This window comes from Podarcis gaigeae (assembly GCF_964106915.1).
Source record: "Podarcis gaigeae genome assembly, chromosome: 10".
NCBI lineage: Eukaryota > Metazoa > Chordata > Lepidosauria > Squamata > Lacertidae > Podarcis > Podarcis gaigeae.
Genome location: NC_139686.1, coordinates 11,941,807 through 11,948,988, shown reverse-complemented (window position 1 = coordinate 11,948,988; position 7,182 = coordinate 11,941,807). Strand labels below are relative to the sequence as shown.

The following is a 7,182-nucleotide window of genomic DNA, read 5'->3' as shown; positions in this document are numbered from 1 at the left end:
TAAAAAGTGAAGGACCATATTATCTCTTAAGCCACTGGCCAGATCACTGATCTGGAGAAGCCCCACTCATACTTGTTTAGTTTCAGTGTGAACTGTCGGCACCAGTATTTCAGTATTTCCCCCATTGGTAGCAAACCAGCATCTACGATTTTGCTGTTTCACTTCCTGCTGAAAACATGTGTTTCTCATGAGTTTTAGAGAACTAATTTGATTCAGTGATGGTCATTTGCTCTGTATTTTATAATCCTGTGCTAATCTGATGGTTCTGTTATGCAGTGACATATTTTTATGAGTTGGTGCTTTGTAAATTGTCTCGCAGATGAATCTTATTTCACTAAGATCCAGTAGCATATGAAGCAGAGAGGAAAACTTGACAGCCAATGCATGTAAGAAGTACAATCTGAGTCATTTCCTCCAGGATCTATAAATCCACTCTCTGACCCTGTTTTGAAAAGGCCTGTCCGAACCTCAACAATGGTGAATTTCTGCCTTGTTCACTGCAGATAAAAGGGATTCACAAATACTTTATTAGTCAGTGACAAAACTCCTGGATAGATAAAACAGAATTGGCAGGTGGGGTGGGATACATTTGTATTTATAAACTGGGAAAGAGAGGCTGTGGCTCAATAGTAGAGCATGTTTTGCATGCAAAAGGACTCAGGTTCAGCACATCTCCAGATAGGGAGATGCCCAAAACCTTGTAGATCCAGCCAGAGTTTTGATTCCTCCATTGCAGGGAGTTGGACCTGATTCTGTATACAATGTGTACATGACTGAACCAGATGGGCCCATGGTCTGATTTGGTAAAACATCCTTTTCTGCTCCTGGAAGGAGGGCAAAAGTCTGAGGGAAGCAAGTGAAACCAGTGTTCCCACTTGCTTCATTGTAGATGGAAATTAAGTCACAACACTGGCCGTTTTCACATCCATATTTTGACACACATAACACATTTTATTGTCAGAAAACAAACGTGCAGCTTTTATGCCATATTAATAGCACACGAAAAAGCATTGTTGACGAGACAGCAAACTTCAATATTGGTTGTGCTGAGGCCTAGTTCCCACTGAGGGTAAATTTAAGTCTTGACTACGGGTCCATGGGGTCACGAAGAGTCGGACATGACTAAATGACTCAACAACAACAATGGCAATACAGTTTGAATCTTTCTCCTCCTGAAATAATGGCCTCCACACTGAATATTATCACGAAAGGGGTCCAGCTTAACTTTCCCCCTGACGTTCTAATTTTCTTACAGGAGGAACTGTTTTTGTTATGAAGGAGTTTTGCCACATAAGCTTCCACATGTGGTCTGACATTGTGTAGCCTCCAAACAAAGGTTTTTCACCTCAGAACTAAGCCTAAATGACAACAAAAAATACAGTGAATACAAGTAAATTCAAATGAGGTCTTCTCTTCTTGGGTTTACATGGTAAATGGTGGGGGCTGGACTCTGCTCTCCAAACTTGTTGAGTTTTACTACCAGGCCTGAGACAAGGCCTAAGGGATGGGTTTTCGCTTTGGTTCTGCAATCGAGCGCTACATAAATTTTATGAAATAAATAATTCACCAAAATGCCATTTTTCTCTGCCGTCCTTTTTTGTGATGGTACTTGCTGGTACGGTGTAATGGCACGACCTTTCTGCACCTGTGGCACTTTTATCAAGGCATGGGGACTGGCACCTCATTTTTTTAATCAAAAAAGAGGCATAAAGGTATAGAATGAAGGGTCGCCATTTGTCCTGCTTTACAGAAGACAGTTGTCCATCAAAGATTTCTTTGAATAGAAATTCAGAACTTCTTACTATACTAGGAATGTCTGCAGCCAGGTTACCTGTGTAACCTCACCTGCGTAACTTCTCACTTAAGTGAGAATAATTGTATTTCTATTTAAATCACATTAATACCCCCCCCCAAACTTCTAATTTTGCACATCTACCTATAAACTAACTCATTCAAATGTTGTGCATAGCTGTGGTGATGCATTTTCTCTCTCCTTTTTTGGTGATGTATAAATAGCCACCCAAGCAGAGCATCTCCTTCAGGAAAAACAACACATACCCTGGAAGATTTCCGTCTATTTTAAAAGCAGGACAATAGCCTCCTTCGTAAAGAAAAGACACATGGCATGTAATTAGAAGGACTTTTCAGTCTTTTTCATCTGACAATAATAATAATAATTGTTCCTTTTATGAAAAGAGGCACCCACGCAGAAGCATATACAATTTTGAAAGCAGGGGATGTTTAATAACCTCAGCCACGGCTGAGTATATTCTTAGGGCCAGAATTTGTAGTTTACCTGATTTGTTGGTTTCAACAGTGTTTTTTTTGTTTTGTGTTTTTTTTAGGGTTCTTTGTGGGTGCCTGAAATTGTTTCCCTAACACAGTTATTGATATCTGTGCTACAAATGCATGGCCCCTGGAATGGATTTGATTTGCAAAGCTTAACAATCTTCTCCCCACATCTCCCCACACAGCTCTATCATCCTGTCCAGTTTGGGTTTCAGCAGGGACTGCAGCATTTTGCTGCTGCTGCTCTGGGGACCCAGTTTCCTGGGATCGGCATCCAAGACACCCCCCTGCCGTTTCCCAAATCGCAGTCCGAAAGGGTTGAAATTGAATTTGCTCCTGGTGAAGCGGAGCCTGCAAGAGATCTGGCTCTCGGTATCACTCTCTTGGATGAGGTAGCAAAGGCTGGACGGATCTGCCGGGTTGAGAACCTCAGGGCCTCGGGCAGAGTGATAAGAATTCCTCTTGGCTTGGAAATCGTTGGCTGCATCTGCTGCGTCTAGGAGGAAACTCAGGAACAATAAGCCTGTAGTGGTATTTGTGGTTGAGTGGAATGACCCCAGTTTAGTAATTCCATGGTTGTAAGATCTGGACAAACAGAGGAGCCACTTATGTAGTCTAGCTTGCCCCAAAGATCTGGCCTTGTTAGGCAAAACAGTTGGCCAAGCACAGCTGACTTGGGGCATAGCATGGGTTGCTGGCACCCGGGCTGGGGCAAGTGTTGAACTCCCTGGTGCACTGGGCAGCAGTTAGTCCCTTCGCCGGCCAGCATCTAATGAAGGAAGTCTCCTTGCAAACTAGCCCCAACCTGAGAGCACAGAAACGTGAAGCCAGGAGCGCTGTTGTGTTGGATCCTGTCTCTGAAGTGCAGCACCCTGGGCAACTCATGTGGCTTTGGCAGTGCTTTCCTGCCTTCCTCTTCCTCCCTCCTCGGTGAGCGGCACTGGCGCCCTCCCTCTGCCCCCTCTTGGACAGACCAGGGGTGGGGTGGACATGGTCGTCCCTTTGCCAGCCATGAGGAGAAGGAGGTACCACTACTGGCCCAGTCCCGAAGGCCCGGCCTGGGCGCTGCTTGCCTTCCCACAGCTCTGGCCTCGATGAGGGAGCCTATCAGGGGGCACACTACATTCTACACCACTGACCATAGGAGCCAACAACTGGGGAATGTTCCTGAAGGAGAGAATGGATTCCAATTTGGGCAAACCCATTCATCACTAAAGGTAAAGGTAAAGGTGACCCCTGACCATTAGGTCCAGTCGTGACCGACTCTGGGGTTGCAGTGCTCATCTTGCTTTATTGGCCGAGGGAGCCAGCGTACAGCTTCCGGGTCATGTGGCCAGCATGACTAAGCCACTTCTGGCAAACCAGAGCAGCTCACAGAAACGCTGTTTACCTTCCCGCCAGAGCAGTACCTATTTATCTACTTGCACTTTGATGTGCTTTCGAACTGCTAGGTTGGCAGGAGCAGGGACCGAGCTACGGGAGCTCACCCTGTCGTGGGGATTCAAACCGTTGACCTTCTGATCAGCAAGTCCTAGGCTCTGCGGTTTAACCCACAGCGCCACCCACGTCCTAGTCCCACATTTAAGGTGGCTGCCCAGCACGTGACCAGCTTGCCGTGACCTAAAGTGGCAGGAGATCAGAATGAGCTGACTTTTGTCCAGCAGCTGCTATGCCCTTAGGGTTAGGGTTCGATCAGGCATCCCCAAACCTTCGGCCCTCCAGATTTTTGGACTACAATTCCCATCATCCCCAATCACTGGTCCTGTTAGCTAGGGATCATGGGAGTTGTAGGCCAAAACATCTGGATGGCCGCAGGTTGGGGATGCCTGGTTTAGATGGTTGAGAGCATAGAACACCCACAACCCAGGAATAAGAGAACCAGGGGAGAGACATGGTAGGCAGGACAGACAGATGGATAAATAGGAAAGCCATACCTGAAAAATCAACCTGCAGGATGGATCTGATATCCCCGTGAACAGGTTTTCCCCAAGTCCCATTCTGACCGATGACTGCCAGCAGGAACGACAGAAGCAAAAGCCTGATCATGTCACAGTCCTGATCGCAAGGGTCGGCGGAGTGAGGAAAGGCGAGAAGACAGAAGGCGAGTTAGTGACAAGCCTCTTCATCTTACTGCATTTTGCAAAGGAGAAGAGTTGCAGCTCAGTGGTGGGTCATCTGCTCTGTCAGTCAATCCCCGGCATCTCCAGTTAAGGCTGGGAAAGACTACCTCTGTGAAAACTCTGCAGAGATGCTGCCAGCCAGAGCAAACAATACTGAGCCAGATGGACCAATGGTCTGACTTGGTAGAAGGCAGCTTCCTAGGTTCCTCTGCATTCTGATCTTTAACCAAGGAACTCTGAGCCATGTACACGGAGAATCTGGGTATACACCATGGTATCCTCACAATGATCCTGTCCTGTAGGTCAATCTGGCAAAAGCTTGTTTTTGTTATGTTTTTGTTACTGTTAGTGTTATACATGATGTCTTTGTTTTTAATTTATTGCATTCTATTCTTTTTCCTCCCTTCCCCTCACTTACCTTTATTTGTTAACATTGCTAAAAAAAAAAAGCGCTCTCTCTCTCTCTCTCTCTCTCTCTCTCTCTCTCTCTCTCTCTGTGTGTGTGTGTGTGTGTGTGTGTTTAAAAAACTGGCAGACATTCTATGAGTTCACAACTAAGCAAAGATTTGAACCAGAGATTCTGTTATATATTATACTCTTTTCACTATACTGGTCTGGTGCTCATAAGTTTTCAAAACTTTCCCAATCTTACTTAATTGTCATCTGGAAAGTAGCTAATTCCAACTAGCCATTAAGCCACCTTGAATTCTCTCTCTGCTTTTGTGTGTGTGTGTGTGTGTGTGTGTAGTTTCGGAAAGACAGGCTATAGACTGCAACAAATAAATAGCAATGCTCAGTGCTTTTTCTCCTATAAAAAATGTTTAGGTGTACTCTCCATTTTCCTACTCATATTGAAATACTGCCCCTCAATGAGGCCAAACTTAGATTCACAAAATGTTTAGGGGTATGCGTCCCCCCAGAAAAAAGCACTGGCAATGCTTACAGACTTTTATCATGCAAAATGCTTTCCCCGCCACATCTGTCTCATTCATATCTGCAGTCATTCATTCTCATTATGTCTTTTGTTTTTGCATTTTACAAGCGGCAAATAGATAGTAAAATGCTAGAGTAAAGTACACACAAGTAAAGTGATGCATTACTGTATTTCTCTAACAGAACTTTTTCTAAAGCTCTTTCTAACTAACTCGAGTGTGAATTTGAATGAATGAATGAAAACAAATAAATAAAGCTAGGGGAAAGGGCAAGAAAGAATGGGAGAAATAGACAGAAAGGTTGCACTAGAACGGTAAACAGAGTGCAATGAGAAAATATCAAGGAAGGAAAGGAAAGGTTTTGACAGAATGGACTGCAACAGAAAGTGCTGCAGAAAGGGAAGTTCTAGAAAAGTTAGAAAATGCAAGAGACGTGAAATGTTATAGAATATATGCAATTCCAGGACTGGCACCTTGCCTCTGGAGTCATTCTATAAACTCCTCTAGCGATCTCAACAAATGCATGAAATAACATTCAGGAACTAATTCTGCCTTGATAATTTTTGCAGTTGGTCCTTATGGATGCCAGGTTCTTAGCACTTCAGAGTACAAAGAACTCACCTTAGTCAAGGAGTATCTGCCTCTTTCCGCTTCTCTCTCTCGAAGCAGCAGTGAAGAAGACTGTTTTGCCCATCCTCTTTTTGTAGGCTTCATGAAGCTGTGAGGTTCACACCAACCATGATTTAATAGCAAGAATAAAGTGGAACCCTCTTTTGCTCCCACAAAACAACCCAGCACCGATCATCATCATCATAACAACAGCGCCGCCTGCTGAACAGTCTTTGCAGTGCACTGTTCTCGGGCTCAGCTGAGAATTCAGCTATAAGTTTGAACTCAACAGAACCAGGATTCTCATCCTAAGCAAACTTATTGTCCATGCTTGAAATCCTGTGTAGATGCACCTTCTTCTTCTTCTTCTTCTTTGGCGATCACTCATAGCCGAGTAAGATTGTCTTCCATAAACACGGTTTTAACAATGAGTCCATAAGTGACTGTGGAGGCCAATTCTGGATCCACACGTCCTTCCACAGTGGGGACATTGGTTCCCCTATCAAAAATGACCTTGTGACGCACCAGCACACATTGGAGAAGGGGCATATTTTGAAGCTAGCAGGGACTGAAGGACCCTGTTCTGCCCGCTGACTTGTTCCTGCACAAGCTGTCAAAGGGCTTATGGACACATATTTTCTTTTCTTTTTTTAAAATTCATTTTCACTTTTAGCATTTATCATCTTACATAAATCATATTCATTTTACAAATAGGATTCTCAGAATCTCCAGACTTCCCTCCATGGTTTCCCCAGATATTCTTTTCAAACTGCATCGTGTCGTATTCTCCGTAACTTTTTTAAAATTCCCCATTCTTTGTCAAATTTATTGTCCTCTTAATCTCTGATTTCCCAGTCATTTTCGCCAATTTGGCGTAGTCCATCATCTTTACCTGCCATCCTTCTTTTGTAGATAGATTGTCCTCATTCCATCTTTGGGCAAGTAGCATCCGCGCAGCTGTTGTAGCATACATAAATAGTCTCTTCTGATCCTTAGGTATTTCTGGACCTAAAATTCCTAGTGAGAAAGCTTCAGGGGTTTTTTTTTTACAAAAGTAATTTTAAACATTTTTTCCAACTCATTAGAAATCATTTCCCAATATACCTTTGCTTTTTTACATCTCCACCACACGTGGCAAAATGTGCCTTCTTTCTCTTTATACTTCCAACATGTATCTGTAGCAGTTCTATACATTTTAGCTAGTTTAGTAGGTGTTAGGTACCAGCGATAGA

General features: G+C 43.8%; 1 long non-coding RNA gene across 1 annotated transcript; it reads right to left on the bottom strand.

Moving 5' to 3' along the window:
- Positions 1-930: 930 nt before the first annotated feature.
- Positions 931-6,073, bottom strand: LOC310826329. The gene is made up of 3 exons (XR_014555753.1): positions 5,963-6,073; positions 4,224-4,344; positions 931-2,785 (listed from the first exon to the last, which is right to left on the bottom strand). It is a non-coding gene; the product is annotated as an uncharacterized lncRNA (long non-coding RNA).
- Positions 6,074-7,182: the final 1,109 nt, after the last annotated feature.